We start from the raw sequence: 20,875 nt of genomic DNA, 5'->3' as shown, positions 1-20,875 counted from the left end.
TCTGTAAAAATAAATATGCAAGAATAACTAAGAGGGGAAGCTCCGTAACCTAGTGGTTAAGGGAGCTGATCCCACATGGTCAACTATATGGTAAAAATCTCTGCCCCAGAGACTTGAAAACCATACTCATGCTTGTGCATACATGCCCCAAATCCTGACAGGATGGAGAAATGTAAGTGAAAGGATTGTGGCATGCCCCATGCCCCATTGGGGAGGATGTTCTCTCTCTCTCTCTCTCTCTCTCTCTCTCTCTCTCTCTGTCTTTCTAATGTGAGTGCACATACTCTGACAAGTTAAAAAAAACTGCCTAAGAAAATTCTAGAAAGACAACAATACCAAAGGGCACATAGTCTTAAAAGTATTACAAGGCTCTAGACTATTTGGAAAAAAGTGGTACAATGCATCAGTGAAGTAGAAAGCTACCCAAACAAGTCATTCTAATTCCATGTGGCAAGCACCATAATGATAATAGCCAAGAGGACTTGGGGAAACAGAGAAGTCTCAGAATACCACAGAAAGAAAGTGACATCTGAATAGGCAAGATTTGCCTTTTTGGGTCTTTGAACAGATCATCAAATTGCCTTCCAGAACGTACAATACACATTCCCACCACCAGGGTATGGGACTGTCTGCTTTGCAACATGCTTGCCAATACCAAGTATTTTACCATTTTCATTTTTTCTTGCCCATTTGACAAGTGAAACGAGCACCTTACCTAAATAAGCATGCCTGATATCTAATGAGGTTAATAATATTTCACATATTTATTGGCTATTTCCATTTAAACTTTTGTGGAAATTCTCTCCTCTGTGCTACTGTCAGCCCCACATTCCATCTTATCACAGTCTTCAATATACCACGTCACACAAATTTTCACAGCCGTTGTAAGACCATGCCCCCCACAAGACTACCAATCAGAGGCAGGGACTGTGTCTATTTAATTCCAATATTTACAGCAGAAAGCACTACCAAACTTAAAGGAGGTAGGTTCTCTGGGAACATTTGCCAAACAAACAAGACAATGGACTCTGGAGCATCTTCTCTTGGATGTCAAATGTATCTGAGCCATATTAAAAATAATAATAATAATAATAGTGCCCCTTTCCCAGCAACACAAAGTTCTGCCAACATTATTAACAACAACTGGACAGAAACAAGGAGAAAAACAAAAACAGAGCAAGGTTGCAATTCATTCCATTGTATGTGATCATCAGGCAGAGAAAAGTTTACAAAATTCAAGGAGCATTTTCTTCAGAAGATACATTTTGCTTAAGAGACTGTTTCTTCCATGTACCTGCAGAACTGTCAGAGAAAATTAGATTCTTTGCAAATAGCAGTCACTTGAATTTCTACTTTATTTCTAAAGAGTTCCCCTGCTTTAACTTCTATTTGTTGTGTCTTTCTAACACCTTCTTAAAGAGAGGTATTTGGGCTGGTGTTATCTACTCATCAGACTCTGGAAGGACACTGTGGGGAAGTGATATGACACTTCAGCAGACAAAGAACTAAGACAACTTTGCTCTGACATTTGTATAAGAGCCCAGCCCTTCCTTCTGTAGCTACTCAAAGGCTCCTTGCAAGCAGGAGCTGATTCACCTTTTCACAGTCTATACTGGGTTAAATGGTGGCCCCAGAGTATAGGTTCATATTCCAATCTCTTCAATCTGTAAATCTGATCTTGTTGGGGAAATGGGTCTTTATAGACGTCATTAATTCAAGGATCTTGAGATGAGTTCATCCTGGTTTACCCAGTATGGTATTAAATCCAATGACAAGTGTCCTTAAAAGAAACAGAAGAGGAAAAGGCACGGACACGTGGAAAAGCAGACCATGTGAAGACCAAGACAGAGAGACTGCAGGGAGCAGTCACAAAGAAGGCTGACAGCCACCAGCAGCTGGAAGAGACAAGGAACAGATTGTCCCCTAGAGCCTTCAGGGAAGTGCAGCCCTGCTGACACCTTGATTTCAGGCTCTGGCCTCCAGAACTGTCAGAGGATAAATTTATGTTGTTTGAAGCTACCGAATTCATGGTAATTTGTTAAGACAGCTCTACAAATCTAATATAAGGGACTTCAAAAAGTTGGTGGAAAAATGGAATTAAAGCACAAGTTTCTTTCAGTACAAATCTTTTTGAAATCCATGCCTAATTTTTCCATAATATATAAATATATTCCACAAACTTTTGAAGACCCCTTGTACAATGACCAATTCTGGCAACGGACCCCAAATACCTTTGTAGCATTTGTATTCCTTCAGAGTCTATGCTGCTTTCTTCCCTCTTGGGCTGATTTTCTAACCATTTTAGAAGGTAATTCCATGGACTCTGCCTTTCGCCTTTCCCTCTCTAAGCCCAAACTGCTGCCAGATGTCAGAGAGAACTTCCAAAAACTCAAACCGAAGACTGACACTTTCTTGCCCAAAACCTCCCATCATCAGCTGCCAAGAGAATTATGGACATCAGATAAAACCCAAGATTCTCATTGTATCACCCCCCCAGATTCCTACCACCTGGCCCCAGCTTACCTCTCATACCGTACCTCTGCCAAGACAAACCCCCTTGTACAATCTGCTCTTCTCATCTCCCGGAACATGCCAGACTCTCACATGCCATTCCTTCTGCTGAGTATGCCCTTCCCCCTTTTGAGTCTCTGCTCAGAGGTCATCTTTTTTGAGGTCTTTGTTAGCTCATTCCTCTACCTCTACTATGGTTCCCAGCAGAGTAGCGTCCCCACTGTCAACAGCCTGCTCCTGAGTTATAACACCAACTGGACCTGATGGCACTCCACAGGGACTGACTTCTCCTCCCTCTTAGCTCTGAGCTCCATGAGGGCAAGAGACATCCTATTCTGTTTTACCTTTGCACCCCAGAACTTGGTCTAACAGCACCCACACAGCAGGGATCCAACAGTGAGATAGATGGGTAGGTGAGTAGGGGCTGACATGAATGCATGGATAATCACACAAACTGGTACTAGGCCACTAGTACCAAATGAAGGAACAAATGGACAAGTCACTGAAGGAGGAGTGAAAGGCAGAATGGTGCCGGGACACACGGGGAACAGCAAGAGTTATGCAAATGAAGTCTATGGCAAATCAAAAGTGAACTAAAGGTAAATGCATCACAATAAGACTCCACTTCCAGGAGCTTCCCAAGTGATAAATCACTTTCATGCTCAACAAGCCATTTTCTGTTCACAAAGACCTAGTGAAGGAAGGAGGCACCATCACCTCTACTCTCAAGGATGAAGCAGAGGCTCATAGAGCTCAGGAACATAGGCTGAGGTTTCATAGCCAGAGAGTGACAAGCCAAGGCCTTGGGACTCTTCAGCCCATGTTCTGTCTGTCCATCATAAGCTTTATGATCTTCGAGATCTGCCCCAGTGGGGGCCCACCCGTTCTCTGCTCTAAGTCACAGAGAACTCCTCAAGCACTTAGGAAAGATGAGAGGTGCTGTGAACACTCAACTGTGTCCATGTGGAATCCAGAGACACCTACTGTTTACCTGAAAATGACTGATAGGATGGAAACTGACAAGTCATCATCCATTTCTGGTGCTGTTGACGACTGGTTAACGTGAATATTGTGTTGATTCCTGCTAGACAGAAGAAGATGTCACTTATCGTTAATGGAGTGTCACACATCTGCTCGCCTAAAGGAAAATGCTCTTTTGGTCGCTGCTGTTGTTCTCAATTTTCCCCTCATTTTATAGCCATAAAAAAAAAAGAAAAGATTCAGCAGAAAGGATGATTCTACCTACTGGTGGGATGGGAAGCCATCCTTCTAATTTATCTTCTTCTTTCTTTACTGGAACAATCTGAGGCTAGTCAAAACAGTGGTGTGGATCAAACAATGGGGATGTGAAGGGAGCCTGATGGCAGTAAAGTGGTAAAACATGATGCTCTGCAAAGCTGACCCACGTAGGAAGGTTCTGGGTTCACATCCAGAGACTTCCCTGAGCTCACTGGGCCTGTGTGAGCCTGTGATCCTGGCTGGTTGAGACTACGGGGTGGTGGGAGGTGGGACTATGGCATCAGAACCCTGATGAGTCTATTACCTTCTCTCTGTCTCTTTCTTCTCTGTCTCTTTCCTTCTCTCTGTCTTTCTCACTCATGGAAGAAATAAGCTTAAAAAAAAAAAAAAGTGGGGGTTGTGGAGGGAAGAGGGAGAGTTGGTCCTGAGAGTAGACAGGTGCTCTAGGCTCTAAATCAGAATTTCAGAATCCAGCAGTCATGGCTACGAGGTGTTTAGAGTCCACCAAAACCAGCCAGCTATGCCCACCTCTGCTCAATAATAATGATTTGGAAATACATTTACAAAGAGTTATAAATAACAACATTGACCATTTCGCTATGGACTATGGAATGTGTTCACTAAAAATACTGCACCTCCATGCAAACCATAAAATCCTCCCCCAAGGCAAACATAGACCACTAACCCTAATCTCAGATTTCTGAATCCTCAAAAGCTGTGGAAACTAAATTTTTTTTTCATAAGTTTTAGTGCAAACATATTTGGTACTAAAACTTGATTTAAATTTACAGTTTTTATATCTCTTTCTTACCATCCATATTCATATATTGGCTACAGAAATATCAATATGCTTAATTTTGGGTGCTACTCCAGTTCTTGCTAAAGGCTATTTATTATTTGGTATGTGTACTATATAGCCTTCAATCAATCAATCAATCAACTAATAAATAAATAAATTTGAATTTAAACCAACACTTGCCCCTAGCAACAACAGATGTGGGGTTAAGAACTTATTCAACCCATTTGTAGATGAAGAAACAGGCTCAGAGAAACTAAAGAACCTGCCTGAGTTTACACAGCTCAAAAGTAGCAGGTTTGAACCAACTCTAAGTGCAGTTAACCACTGGGCCTTGCCACGTTCAGCAAATGCCCCTTCCACCTGCTCTCAGTCCAATAGTTTAGTCCCTGCCTATTCTTGAGAAGACAGGGTGTGCATTTTTAGATAGTCAAGATAGGAGGTTATCTCCAGGACACACACACACACACACACACACACACACACACACAGGCGGATGGCCACACCACAATTCCTTCACCTCTAGTCTCTTCTTAGGATTTCACACATACACACATGCACACGCCTAGCATGATTTTCAAGTCACCAGGTCCAGGACTCAAACTGCACCATCAGCCATGTGAAATAATTAAACTGCTTTATTAAAACAAATCTTAGGACATAGACCTAAATATCAAATCTAGAATCAAATGCAACAACAACATCAGACACTGTTAGGTGACTACCTATCAAGAACTGGGATCCAGCCTTGAGTTTTTAAGCTAAGAAACAAAGAAATTTTTCAAATTGCTGATCACCAGCCAGCACCAAATTATCACATTTTCTCAAATCATATAGTCAAATCAAACCCTGAAGCCAGATAGCTTGTGCTGAAATCCTGGTCAGCCAATTACTAGTCATGTGACCTAAGGCAAGTTACTTCGCCTCTCTGTGCCTCCATCTCCTTATCTAGAACAAGAGGGCAATAACTGAACCACCTCAAGAATAGCCATGGAGATGAACCAAGCCTGTGTTTAAAACATGTAGACTACAGCAAGTCCTATATCAGTCTTCATTAATATATAGATGACAGATGATTCAAGAAAAATAGACACTTTGCTTCATGTTTGAACTTCTCTTGTTCATGCTACTATTTTTTTTTTTTGGTTCTGCTATAGGGCTCATACACTCACCAGAAAGAGAAGGAGAGAGATCACTTCCTCCAGGCCCATGGCTTTGCCACAATTCCTTGTCCTCCAGGCTTCTTGGAATTTTACACATACATATGCCTGGTGTGATTTTTTTCAAGCCACTGAGCCTAGAACTCAAACCACACAAGTCAGCCATGTGGAATCCAGCACCTTAACCTCCATGCCACCTGGTGGCCCACATGCCATGGTACTATTTATATAATGTTTGTGTTGTTATAGTCCCCAGAAAGCTGCCTCTTATTTTCTGCATAGTATCTTAGAATCCAGGGAATATGATAAATACTTTTGGAAGAATTGAATACATTTTTCCTTTGGTCTCTAGAGAAGAAATGGAAGCAAGAGCAAGTTACAGATTCAAGGTGTGCTCACAGGTGTCTTGGAGGTCACACTTTTCAGTTGACAGAGCAAACACTAGGCTGAAAAAGTAGGTGCTTCCAATCCAAAAGGAAAGCTATGAAATTTTATTTGCATTTCAAAATCTCAACAAATGACAAAATCAACTATTTTTTTCCTAATTAGTTTTAGTCTGTGCCTCTTGTCACCTCTAGGAAGAAGCCAAAGATTTCGACCTTCAAAATTATCAAGGATGCACATCAGAAAGCATTTCAAAGAAGAGTCAAAGTGTGTTTGGAACCTAACTTCAGTGTCCACAAGTGTCATCTAAGGATTTTTTTCAGTCCTTAAAGAAGCAAGTCTCCACTCCTTGGGAAAACTAGTGTTAAAACTAGAAGTTTCCCCAAATCATATACCTGAGAATAATGTTATAACAGATTTATCCATAAAGGCAAAGAAATCAAACTGTAAGGGTAAATAAATCGTAAATCAGATGTCTCTCTCCTGCTTAAAAATCCTCCAATGGCTTCCTACTGTACATAGAATAAAATACAATTTCCTTACCGTTGCCTCTAGGCCTGATGTGATCTATCCCCTGCATGCCTCTCCCAACTTTTTTTCATTCCCAACAGACTATGCTCCAAACATACTAGTCTTTTTTTTTCTCAAAGATATTCCTGCCTTGGATACTGTGCACTTGCTATTCCTCCTGCCTAGAAAGATCACTCCCCTCCCTCCAGAGCTACCAGGCTCAGTTGTGCAGAACGTGCAGTGCACAAGGGCAGTCAGAACAAAACTGCCTTTCTATAATTCAGAACAAGGAACCATACCGGCCAGCAGTAATGCTGCGGTGATTCACTCATTCGCTAAACAAATATTAATCGGGCACCTACTATGAGTCAGATGTTGTTCTAGACCCTGAGATGATAGCCTTAAAGCAGGAAGACCAGACCTATGCCTTTTGGAAGCTCACATACTAGGAGTCATATAATGGATGATTCAGCAATAAATGGGGAAGAAAAACATCAGATCATATCCAGAGTGTGCAAACAATTTAACTTGATTATAGTACAGCTACTGAAGGAAGCAGTCAAGGAAGGCCTCCATGAGGTGGTAATATTTATTTTGAACTCTAAATAGCAAGAAGGAGCCATCAATACAAAATACTTGTCTAGGCTGGGGAAGAGGAGGCAAGGCATCCTATGTAGAGGAAACCCAAGGACATAATGTGAATTCTTTAAGAGCCCTAAGGAAATAATAATCCTTCTGTGTTCTAGAAACAAAAATTCAAGGTATGGCTAGGAAGCAATGATCAAAGAGGAGAGAAGAGTAAGAAATGGCTGATTCTGGATGGGAAATCACATTTCGTATGCTGTGATGCTGCTTAGGGAATGAATGTAAATTAATTTTTTAAATGTTTCAGAAATAAATAAATAAAAAGAAATGGCTGTACAGATGAAGGGGTTAGGGCATACGAGAGTCTACACCAGAACAGTTTGCGTTGTATTCTGAGTGTACTATGAAAACATTCACACTATTACACAGAGAGGGACGTGACCTGATGCATATGTTGGAAAGATCACTCTGAGTCACGTTGTCCCCAAGAATCTCCTGCATTGATGGAAATGGATTGTGTACACCACACTGTCAAATGCAGTAGACACAAGCCACACCTAACTGAGCAGTAGAATGAGGCTGGTGTGACCAAGAAACTGAATGTTTAATTTTATCCTCTTCTAATTAATTTTCATTTAAATACTTACATATGGCTGGCAGCTACTGCATCGACCAGCTCAACTTAACTGTTGAGTGAAGAATAATTATGGGGTACAGAGGAAGACAAAAATGGAAGCAGGAAAATGGATCAGGAAGCCTCCTGCAGGGGTCCTAAGGAGAGGTGATGAGAACTCAATGAAGGGATGGACAGAAGAATACCTTCAGGCTAGGTATATCTTTCAGGAGTGGATCCAGGAGGGCAAAAAGGAAAACACAGAATCGACGATAAGATTTAGATTTTTGGTTTCAGCCACTCAGTGAATGCCAGCATGATTTTGACATGGGAAAAATGAGGAAGAAGCCAGTACTGGGGTAGAAACAAAAACACTAGCTCCTCCCCAAGTCTTCATGTAAGAGGTTCAATCTTGACATTTAGGCCTCAAATGTCAGCTCAAATGTCACCTCCTCAGAGGGACTTGTCACAAGCTCTGCCCCACCTCATCATCAGTCACTCATGTCAACCTGGCATCTTCTTCCCTGAACTTATGATTTGCAATTACTTGATCACTAATGCTTTACCTCTTTCTTCTCCAAACTGTAAACTCTCTTTGTTCAAGGACCTCATTCCCCTGTCCCCATTGCAGTTCAACTTAGCTGAAACAATCCCTGGTTCATAGCAGGTACAGGTACTTAAATATGTGTTGAATCAATGAAACAAACAAGAATTCGTTTCTTTATCTTGCCAAAAGAGAATGGCTGGAGCCTTAGAGGTAGGATTCTAGTTTGAATTTTATGCAACACAAAATAGTAGAAAGTAAATGCACACCTGGCTCAGGTATAAATGAATAAATTCTGTTTGGAAGTATTTACCAGAACGCCATTTATTCGGAAAACTGAATATAATTTCCAGGTAATGAGCCGCCTCATCTGACAGGTGCATAAACCAGATGCTAATCAGAGTGGTGATTCCCAGCACTGTAGTCCCCTTTTTCTCTAAGAGTGTTTGAGGAGAGAGCTGAGGGTATAAAGAAAAGCAGAGAAAATCCTGGACTGTTTTTTTTGTTTGTTTGCTTTGCTTTTTTTTGTTTGTTTGCTTTTTGAGAGGGAGAAATATTTTTGCTATAGGGTACATGCACTCACTAGAGAGATAGAAAGTGAGAAATCACTCCTCAGGGTCATGGCCATGCCATGACCCCTTCTTTTCCATTTTCCTTTCGAGATTTTGAACACAGACATACAGGCACCTGGTGTAAATTTCAAGCTGCCAGGTCTGGGACTCAAACCCCAGTTGATTACATGGCAGTCCAGTATCTTAACCATTATGCCACCTCCTGGCCCTCTGGACTGTTTTTGAAAGATCAGAGTGTACTGAGATGCTATCTGCCCTTAGTTAAGAGCAACACCTCACCACTATCCGGTTTTATCCCTCCAACTAGCAGCAGACTGGACCCCAGCTAAACAGATTTCACAAGCTACAAATAAAGAGGGGCAATGCAATAAAACAGATAATAACCTGAATTTGGTTCTACAATCTTGCAAAGGTAACCTAGCCTCTCTGGTCACCACTCCTAGCACACACTCTCCATCAACCAAAACCTCTACACATTTTGCACTGATTACCCCAAAGCCACCTCACTACAAAATTCTGGAGCCCCCAGAGTAGATCTTTATAGTCACTCATTTCAGCAAGTAGGACCTTTGCACAACTGTGTCATTTCCCACACTGCCCTCTCCTCTCGGACCGAATTCTCTTTGCAAATGCATCGCATCCCAACACACACACGCTCACACACACACACACACACACACACACACACACACACTCCCTCTCATACCATCCCACACCCACAGACACATGCCGAGCTTCTCTGCAGCTTCCTTCACTCTACACTGACTCACAGTCGTGAGAACACATTTGCTTTTCCTCTTCACGGGCTCCTGAAATGAGATGGTTGCTGCTAAAAGCAATCGTAAGCGCTGGGTGAACAACTCCAGAAAATTAGAACAAGTTCCACTAAGGCTAGACAGAGAGAGAGAAAAAAAAAAAAAACCTGTTCGATTTCACTGTATTCATATTATCCACAAAATGAAACACACCCCTCAATTTTTTCACTCATTCCTAACTCTTAACAAAAAATAAAACAAAAGCTATGGTCAGCACCACACCCTACGGTCATTCTCTTTTTGCCATCAGTGTTCACGCCAAATCAGGAATGCACCACTTAATTTCCTTTTTTGAGCTTGACTTCTTAAGACTGGTATACCATCTCGATTTCCAATGGAAATTATAGACAACATTATGGGAAAAAAAAAAGAAAAGAAAAAAGAATGCATTAAAGATTTAACCATGAGTCATTACAGACATTGAATGAAGTATAATTCTGCAGCCTGATATATAGACATTCTGAACAAGGAAATAATTTCTGGAATATCTGATATAGACACAAAGAATACAAAAAAATATCAGATATGAAAAACAATATTGTTTTCCATTGATTTGAAAATAATTGAAACGAATCATTGTCTATCTAATATCCACTGAAAATGCAATCATGAAGCTATTCAAAGCAATTTTTACAGTTATTAATAACATGAGGAAAGTGCACATTATATCATTAAATGGGGGGGGGGGGGCGATTCATAGCAATATGTACACAGCATCTTTTCCATTACATGAAAATGCACAGACAACCCTAAAAGGAAACATATAAAAATACTATCAATGATTAGTCCGACAAATACATGGGGAGGTCAGGCAGTGGCACAGAGGTACCACAGCTGGGACTCCTATGGGAAAGGTCATGAGTTGCGTCCAGAGACCTTGCTAGTACACCAGCCACATGCATGTAACGCATGCCCAAGATACCAGTCAGTGAAGACTAGGGGTGGATCACACTCTTAAGATGTTGCTGGGGTTGGGGACCAGCAGTTAGCGTAATGGCTATGTCCCTGGACTCTCCTGTAGTCGACCGCAGTTTGTGTCCCGGACCCAGTGGCTTAAAACTCATGCAGGTGTGTATGCGTGCATGCCCAAGATCCCAAGAGGAGAATGGCGGAGAAGGGGTTGCAGCATGGCCATCCCCTCGGGGGGGGGGGTGATTTCTTGCTTTCTGTCTCTCTCTCTCTCTCTCTCTCTCTCTCTCTCTCTCTCTCTCTCTCTCTCTCTCTCTCTCTCTCTCTCTCTCTCTCTCTCTGTCTGTCTATCTGGCAAGCACATGTGCCCTATAGCAAAAAGAAAAGAAAAAAAAGAAAGAAGTTGCTGGGGTGGGCTGGCTGGCTGGCTGGCTGTCTCTCTCTGTCTCTCTCTCTCTCTCTGTCTCTCTCTCTCTCTCATGAAATAGATACACATTTTCTTAAATTATTTTTAAGGGAGTCAGCAGGTACATGGTGGTTAGGGCACTAAACACTCACATGGCCGACTGTGGTTCAAGTCCCAGACCTGACGGCTTGAAGATCATGCTGGGTGCGTGTATGTACATTCCCAAAATTCCAGGAGGAGAATGGAGGAGAAGAGACTGTGGCATGGCCATCCCCCAGGAAGGTAATTTCTCATTTTTCCTGTCTGTCTCTCTCTATCTTGCAAGCACATGTGCCCTATTGTAAATGCCTAGCATATATACGTCTGTGTGTGTATATATATATATATGTGTGTGTGTGTGTTTATATATTTATGTATTTTTAAGAAAATATGTACATATCTTTCTTACTTTTTCTATTTTCATATATTGTGTAATAGGTATATATTTCAGCAAAATCTTTTTCAGCAAAATTTTATTTTAAAAATTTATCTAAAATTGCACACTGCCTTTGTTTTGTGAAAAAGGCTTTTTGTTGTTGTTATTGCAAAAGTTCCTGTCTTAAAATGCTCTTATTATGATGCTTTAAAAAAAAATTTAATTGCCACTATCCTTATTTGCACCTTCCCCAATTTCTAGGCAGGCTACCTAAGATTTCAGCCAATACAGCTTCTGGAGGCTACAGATGACAGAGAAGCCACCAAAACCTGGCTGTTTCCAGTGAGTCCAAGGGAACCAGAAGGCTGAAGCATCAAAAACTACCAGTTCAATTCACTAAAAAGAGAGAATGTTTAGATACAGTCATAAAGCAGTTGGCCCAATTATATACATTCTTTCCACCCCTACTTACAAAATCCCTGAAAGGCTAATAACATTGTGTCCATTTTACAGACGAGAAAAATGAATGCATAAAGAGGGGAGGCATCTTACTGAAGGTCATAAGGCAATATGGAGATGCAAGTCTATGTCTACAGTTGCCAAGGATCAGGCTCTTTCACATTATACCACATGATCTTTCTCTCACCTGGAGCACCGTCATTGACAGAACTTTGTCAGACATAGGGAGCCCTCATTAGCACCACTATCTGAATAGACTCACATGTGACCTACTGCTAAAAAAGCCCTTATTCCATGGGTTTCATGAACATAGGCAACCAAGTTCATGCCATATCCACTCAAACCCTAAAAAGGCTAGAGATGGAATTAATTGTAGCTAAAATATGGTATGCATCTATTTATTATCTTAGAACATTATTTCTTTTTTAAAAGAATTATTTTATTTAAATTTACTTATTTATTTATTTATTTAAAATTGACTAGAGAGGTACAAAGAAAGAGAAAGAGGGAAAGTGAGAAAGCTAGCTGCCAGGTCCAGGACTCAAACCATGGTCGGCCATGTGGGAGTCCATTGCCCCCTAACCACCATGCCACCTCCTGGCCCCAGAACACTATTTCCTAAACATCAGATTATTATGCTATGGTTTGTGCCTCTCCAAAATTCAAATGTTGAGCAATTATAAAAAAATTAAAAGGGTGAAGACTTGATCCAATTGTATGTTAAAAGGTGGGGTTTGGGGGTAGGATTGGGGACTTTAGATTAGGATTAAGGTCATTAAGGCTGGGTCCCCCCATCATTAAGCTTTGATGGGTTTATAAGGAGAAAGAATAAGCTCAGAACAGAGAGATTGATAAGCAACTCCACTGACCCTGTGTTGTGATGGGCTCTGCAAGACACCCACCAGATACGGCCTATGGACACTGGACCTCTGAACTGTGAACTGAAGCCTCTGTTGTTATATGTCACCCAGTTTCAGGTATTTCCTCTTAGCAACACAATAGTAAACTAAGAAATGAGTCAAAGACATGAAGGTGGCTAAAGGCTCTTGATGTATCTTTACAAACTTTCCTAATACACTGTATGAGTTAACATGTCCATAAACACATTCTTCAAATACCCATTCAGTGCCTCTTTGCCACACAGGAATGACAATTTTAGAAAACCTGTCAAACCAACAAGAGAAAGAGGGAACAAATGGAAGAGCCCATATCCCAGCTTCTAAAATAGTCATGCATGACATAATCTGAGTATACCTATTCCAAAAAATATATTTTCAAGGTTTTTTCTTTTTTTTTTTTTTTGGCCCATAGGGCACCTCTGCTCACTGAAGAGAGACAGTGACAGGGTAAGTAAGATATCACCCCCCAGAGGGGATGGCCATGCTGTAATCCCTTCTCCTCCATTCTCTCCCCGGTATTTTTGGCACACACACACACATGCACCCAGCATGATTTGCAAGCTGCCAGTCCAGGACTCAAATGGTGATTGACTATGGGGGAGCTCAGCACCTCAACTACCACACTCCCTGCTGGTCACTCCCTATCCAAAAGTTCAACCATAGCAATGCCAAAGTTAGACAGCCAGCCTGATTTAACCCTCTTTTGGGGAAAGGAAAAAGGGACAAGTGGCTATGGTTAAATAATTAGTAACAACTCAGAACAAGCACGAAATCACAGAAGAGAGTTTGAGGTCTTGATTAGATCCCAGGTTCCAAATCCAGACTTCTAGGCAGACCAAAGGGGAGAATGGAGAGTTCTACAGGACATTTATTGAGTCTATTCAGAACCACCGCATGCTTTCATTATAGCCTGAACTAGCCCTTAAAGCAATCATGTGAAGTTGTATATTCACTCCCAGTTTATAGACAGGGGAAGAGAAAGGTTCAAAAAGTCAACAGGTGCTCCCGCTACTAATTGCAAAGTTCAGATTTAAACTCAGACTCACCTATCCCAAATCTCTTCACTGTCTTCTCCTTATGTTTTAGTTTCAGTGCTTTAGTTTCCTATCATTTATTGGTCTTAAAATAAATACATATTTTAGTAAATACAAAAAAGTTCAAAAATTTATTGAAAAAAATAAAGAACTGTCCATAACCTACTCCTCAAAAATAAGAACTGCTAACACTTTGTTTTATTCCCTTTAATTCATTTGTTTCTGTATAATTTAAATAAAATCAGTAACAAATTGCTTGTAAAGGTTTACTTTTTCTTTGTCAGGAAACAGATAAGCTTGCCAGAGAGAGAATGGGGGTGGGGAATTGAGTGCACCCCATAGAGACTAGTCATGTTGTAATCCCTTCTCCTCCATTTCTCTTTCCTTTGGGGATTTTGGGCATGCATGCACATGTCCAGTATGTTTTTCAAGTCACTGGATCTGGGACTCAACCTGCACAGCCACATGAAATATGGTGCCTTTAACCAACAGGCCATGGGCTGGCCCTCATTGACTCATTTTTTTTAACACAGTGTAATACTTTTCACATGATACTCATTATTACTTGGAACTATCATTTTTTATGACTATAGATAATTCTATCAAATGAAAGCCAGATAAATTATGATAACCACTCTCAATTATTGGATGTTTATATTTATTTTTCTTGTTTTTATCTATCCAAAATAGTGCTTTGACTTAAAAAAATCCTTTTATATTACCTTTTATGTGCATCTCTAATTATTTCCTTAAAATAATAAATTCCTAGGGCCAACGGGTGTCATAGTGGTTAAGGCGCTGGACCCTGGGACCAGCAGATGTTATAATGACTAAGGCACTAAACCCTACATGGTCAGCCACAGTTCAAATCCTGGACCAGAAGCTTGAAAATCACACTGGGTGCATTTGCATATATGTCTAAAGTCCCAAGCAGAGAATGGAAAAGAAGGGACTGCAGCGTGGACATCCTCCCTGGGGGATGATTTCTCACTCTCCATCTATCACTCCCCTGTGAGTACAAGTGCCATATGGCGAAAACCTAAGCAAATAAATAAATTCCTGACAATTTATTATTAGTGTAAGTTCCTAAAACTATACACTAAATTGTCCTCCAAAAGAGTGTAGATATTAATACTCTTGATGATCACCTCATCCCCACTATATCATTGTTTAATTGCTGTCAGTATAATTAGAGAAAAATGGTATCTCTACTCTTCTAAAATTTACATTTCAGTAACTACAAGTGAAGCTGATTTTTTCCCAGATTTTTATTTCCTGTAGAAATGTTCTTATATGAACTCTCTATTCCTATCTTTTTTCTCAGTTTCCCATGAAGACACTGATTTTTTGGTTGTTGTTTACTAGTGTTCTTTACATATTAAGGATAGTTGAATTGTGAATCAAACATGTTGTAAATATTCTCCTGGAGTTGTTCTCTTTTTTACTTTTTTGTAATTCTACTTTTACTTATAAACATTCATTGTTGTTCTGTTACTAAATCTATCATTCTTCCCCTTATGGTTTGTTTCTTGGCTTTTATACCCAGAAAGCCCTTGATCTTCCTGAAATCAAATAAATATTTACTTATATTTTCTTAAATTCTTATCTTTTCCATAGCACTGTACAATAACTAAGATATCCTGAAGGTTCAGAAAAAAGTAAAAGTAAACCCATCTGAAAAGACACATTCACTGGCAGATAAATTATGGATGATTCTGCCCCCTTTGTGATCTCAGAGATGACAACTACAGTGTGTGTGCATCAAACATGCTTGGAAAGTTGGGCTAAATCCCTTTATCCCAGGTCTCCAGTCTGGGCCCTCTGGGAACCCTGCTGCTGTGGTACTGATGGGAGTATTATACTTCAGTCCAAAGGTGAATGACTATAAAGGCCAGTAGCTTCTATCCCCAAATATCTAACCAACCTGGTAGTCCCAGAATATCTGCCCTGCATCCAGCCCCACATCTCAGCCAGAGAACCCAGAAAGCACACAGGTATGCCTGGAAGGGTCTTTCTGGGGTTCCAGAAACTGGAGAGCAAGCAAGCAAGCCTGGAGGGGTCTTCCTGAGAGAAAGCAATTAAAATTCACATCACAAAAGGAATGAGGCTTTTTTTATTCTAAGCTGCAAAACGTGGTGTGGTTAATCAGAGCAATTATAAATGGTAACATCATTATTCAAGCTTCTATTTCCAAACGAAGTCATTTAAATGAATACATTTTCTGCCTTGGAGCAGTAGCTGCCAGTGATCCTTTAAAAGAAAAGAAAGGGAAATAAAGAGAAAAGGAAAACAGGAAAAGCCACTGTGTGAAGCCTTGGAGGATGAGCCAGAAAGAACTCAGCACTGGGAATTGGGAGTCGGAAGCCCTCTATATCCAACCCCGTATCGTTTTGTGACCTTGTGCGGAACCTCGATTTCCACCTGTGCAGCCAGGGGAATAAATTCACTTGTATTCATGAGCCCTTTTGGCTCTGACATTGTGGATCTAGAATTTTTACAGCTTATTTTAAGATCTACTTTTTCTATATGCTGCATCTGCGATTTTATAGGATTCATCGATGTGTTAAATACATTCTTCAGTTCAAATAAGACAAATACTTCAGAAGCTGCCAAGCTGCCTCTAAGTAGTGACAGACTTGCCTTGCCAACCTGCAGCCCCCATTGTGTGTGGTCACTATGAATCATGGTGGAAGGAATACATGAGTGTTGGCATCAGGTGATCCTGGGTTCAAATCTCAGTTTTGACTAGACATGGTTTTAACATTCCCCTGGGTTGGAATAACTTCAGACAGGATTCTTCCTGACTCTAGGTCCCTTACCTCCCTTTTCTCTAAGCATTTATTTTAGAAAATTTGTAATGGAAAATTCTTTTCTCTGTCCCTTTGAAATGTACATAAATCTTCTCTTAGCCTCTGACCAGTTTTACAACTTCAGAAATGTCTTTCTCAAGGTTACCTGGGAACCATCTCTTAGAAATCTAGGTATAGGAGGAGATAGCATCTCTCAGTTTCTACAGGAGGGGTAGAAGCCTAACTTCAGTGCCTCATGCCCCAACTTTTTTTTTTTTAATTTCCAGAAGGTGCTTACACTCACCAGAAGGAAATTATATGAGTGAAAGAGAGAGTAAAGGAGAAAGCACTGCTCAGTAAGGTGTGGATATGTGGCAATATTTTCTCCTCCATTTCTGTCTTACCAGAATTTGGGGCATGCACAGCCACCTGATCTTATTTTATTTTTTTCAAACCACTGGGGCCAGGGTTCAAACCGAGGTCGGCCATGTGGGATCTGGCTCCCTTGACCACTAGGCTGTGGGGCTGGCCCATCTCCAACTTTTAAAACTATCTAAAATAAGAAAGTTTACTTTTCTTCGGCTAAAGTCAATTAGTAAACACAGGTGGCTTAAGAATTACAGCTCTTAAAAATTCTCCAGTTCTTTGTTTCAGCAGAACTGATCTCTCTCTACTACAACAATCTTGAAGAGCATCTTCTTTGTCTATTTAAATTAGTCTGGGGAAACTTTCACTGAGTTTCAACTGTGTGAAGACACCTCCTTTAACTGAACTTCTGGGTCTCTATCCATTTAAAGCAAACAACAATCAAAGTCCGTATTTACTTAGGCAGTGAGGCAATAAGATTTTTTTTTTCAAGGAATGTATACAAGTATGTATATAACCAATTGCACAGGATAAGTAGATTCTCTGCAATATCTACTTCTCTGTAACCACACTCTTTGTCATCCCTTCCCACAGTGATTGTGGGCTTGGCCATGTTAACTGTTTTGGCCAATAGGACATCAACAACATACAGAAGCAGAGGTTTAAAAACCTGTTTGAGGTCCCAGACTCAGTGCCACACACTGCTAAGAATCTGTGCTCCACGAGCTAGGACCATATAGGAGGCTTGGGTTCAATTTCTGGTCCAACCTAACAGCCATGCATAATGGCATGTGTCTATAATCCCAGCAGTTTGGGGACAATGAGGCAGGAGGATCGTGAGCTTGAAACTCTCTTGAGACTCTCCCTAAAAAAAAAAACAAAGTGTTCATACACGAGCTTACCCTCTTGTTGCACTTAGAACTCCATGAGCATAAGAAGAATGAACCTGCGCTAGACCACTAGAGGATAGGACCACACATGGAGAACTAAGGCACCCAGAAGACAGCCTGCCAACCACTAGAATGTGAGTCAGGTGCCTCAGATAAAACAGTCCAGCAGAGAGACCAAGCAAGCTGGCCAGAGCAGAAAAATTGCCTGTCTGACTCACACAATTATAAGTGAAATAAAATCACTATTGTTTTTAAGCCATTAAGTTGTGGGATAGTTTGTTACATAGCAAAAACTAACTGATACTATCAGGCACTAAGTATGTGTTCATTTCCTTCTTTTCCCTTTTTCTTCTAGATGGCTTCTCATGGTGCCTAGGAAGGCTGAGCACTAGCAAACAAAGCAGTCACCAACCCAGAGAAGGCAATGCTGTCTGCAAATGATGCTCGATAAATTCTCTCCAACTCCAGGGACAAGGCTGAACTCACAGGAAAAAGCTACTGGCAAGCCGATGTCATGAAGGTCTTAAACTCTTCTGGAGGGAGATGTGGATTTCCTAACAACTTTATACAGCATTACCAATATGTGAGTTCATGGCTTTTGACCCAAACACCTCTGGTGAAGGGGCACTCAGGCTTTTAAGTGCTGAAACATCTTTTCTTTTTTTTCTTTTTCTTTTTCTTTTTTTGAGAGGTTTTTGCTATAGGGCACATGTGCTTGCCAAAAAGACAGAGAGACAGAAAGTGAGAAATCACCCCCCAGGGGTTATGGCCATGCCACAATCCCTTCTCCTTCAGTCTCCTCTTGGGATCTTGGGCACACACATGTGCCCTGTGTGAGTTTAAGCCACCAGGTCCGGGACTCAAACTGCAGTCAACTACATGGGAGTCCAGCAACATAGCCATTATACTAACTGCTGGTCCTGAAACATCTTTTCTGTATTGATTCAGAGATGCTATCCAGAAGTTTGTACTCCTGGACAATTGGAACCCTGGACAGCCAGCACTGGATGATGGTGACACAGAATGACTAAGAAGTCAGCCATCTGTCCTAACAGAGGTCGCAGTGTGCTGTGGGTGGCAGAGCATGGTGGAGTAAACAAACAAGTAACATGTGATAAAGATGATAAAAGTAATAAGCACAGAGCTGGGCAGAGGGCAGCTGAACTAGGAACCATGAGCGCCCACCCAGCAAGGATGGACAGGGAAGGCCTCTCGGAGGAAGTGAGACACCTGAAATAAGGTCAAAGGGAAGGAAGACACCAACCATTCAAAAAATAAATAAAAAAAAAATTTCAGATCAAAAGAACCATGAAATGAGTCAAGAAGTAGTGTTGGGTAAGTCAGAGGTGGCCAGTGTAGATGACTTCCAGTGAGCAAGGGGAAGTGATGGGAGATGAGCCTACAGAAATGACCAGAGTTGGCTCTGCACTGCTCAGCTTCCCCCACATGAACATCCTCTGTCCTTTCTGTCCCCTCTCCCTCCTGCCTCCAGAGGACATGCTCCAGGTTCTCATCACTGCTCTTACTATGGAAGGCCAGGGCTCAGGGCTCTAATGACCAGAGATATTACTATTCTGTGCCAGGTACTGTGTGCATTTACTCACTAACTTCTCATAACCTAGGAGGGAGATACAGTCACCACTTTGCACATGTCTCACAGGGATTAGGTAAGCTCTCCAAGATCACAAGCAAGCCACGGTCAGTTGCCAGGGTCAGGAACTGGCCACCAATCTGCTTACACAGACAGACTCTAGGCTGTCTCTAGTGGCTTCTTGATGTTGTGGCTACTTGATGTCCCAGGGGCTTTCTCCTGTCACTGTTCATTTCAAGCTCACCTGTCCTCTGTATGTGCTGCTGGTCATTTCATGATGTTCAAAAAGGAAGCCCTTAAACGTCTCTTTCTTATGTCTCACTGTTAAATTTAGGCCACTTTGTAGCCTGTCAGAGCCATGCTGGGTGCCAAAATGCCCTCGAATCTCAGGGTTGAAAATAACAATGAAGGCAAGTTCAGAAGGAAGATCCAGTGTTGCCTGGTGATTTTTCTCTGCCAGTCACAGAGTTAAGCTCTCTATTGACATTATCATGCTGTTTAATTCCTTGATCAACCCCAGGAGGTTGAGCAATTTCCAAGGTCACCGAGAACCAAGAGCAGAGCCACACAGGGAGTCCAGGAACCACCAAGCTCTTCTGCCTCCCAACTGAAGTCCCCCAGGATGCCCAGACAACTATCAGAAAGACACTGCCAAGCTGTGCATCTAACATTAGCATGGTAGCTGCTTGCTGGGTGCTGACCTCATCCCGGGATCTGGGATGCCTGTGTCACACTCCCAGGACAAATGCAGTCCTCTGGCTGGTGTGAACCGCACTGCCCATGGCCCACTAGTAGAGGGCAGAGGTTTCTCACTTTGGAGCCATTACTGGCCCTTCCACCTGAGTGTCACATCCCTGTCCAGTTTCTGCCTTTTTTCTCACAGCTGATTTTTTGGTCTCTAAATCTTATTCCATTTTCTCTGTTTAACATGGACAATATTCCCCTGGACACCCTGACCCCACCCCCAGCTTCCCAAACCCCTGGTCTACCTTTCTCCAATAACACCAAGTCATTCTCCCAGTCAGACAATTCCCGTTTGATCTCAGCTCCCAGGGCCACCACACCCATCCAGGCTCTATCTGCAGGACAGCACCAGGTTCACAGACAAGCACATACATGTGAGTAAAGATGAGTGTATTGGGAACCAGCAGTTAGCGTAATGGCTATGTCGCTGGATTCCCACGTAGTCGACCGCGGTTCGTGTCCCGGACCCGGTGGCTTAAAACTCACGCCGGGCGCGTGTGCGTGCGTGCCCAAGATCCCGAGAGGAGAATGGAGGAGAAAGGATTGCGGCGTGACCATCCCCCCTGGGGGGTGATTTCTCTCTTTCTGTCTCTATGTCTCTCTCTGTCTGTCTGGCGAGCGCACGTGCCCTACAGTGAAAATCT

The 20,875-nt window shown here is 41.7% G+C and overlaps 1 protein-coding gene and 1 long non-coding RNA gene across 2 annotated transcripts in view; one reads left to right on the top strand and one right to left on the bottom strand.

Annotated features, from left to right (window-relative positions):
• PTPRT (protein tyrosine phosphatase receptor type T) overlaps nucleotides 1-20,875 on the bottom strand; it is a 1,472,724-nt gene that overhangs the window by 970,011 nt on the left and 481,838 nt on the right. The gene's annotated exons all lie outside the window — the stretch shown is intronic.
• Nucleotides 15,620-19,197, top strand: LOC102498446 (uncharacterized). The gene is made up of 3 exons (XR_334423.1): nucleotides 15,620-15,725; nucleotides 18,252-18,479; nucleotides 18,845-19,197. It is a non-coding gene; the product is annotated as an uncharacterized LOC102498446 (long non-coding RNA).

Source organism: Tupaia chinensis, unplaced genomic scaffold (genome assembly GCF_000334495.1).
Source record: "Tupaia chinensis unplaced genomic scaffold, TupChi_1.0 Scaffold000216_1, whole genome shotgun sequence".
NCBI classification, from domain to species: Eukaryota; Metazoa; Chordata; class Mammalia; order Scandentia; family Tupaiidae; genus Tupaia; species Tupaia belangeri.
The sequence above is the reverse complement of the archived record's forward strand: the minus strand, read 5'-3'. Positions and strand labels throughout refer to the sequence as shown.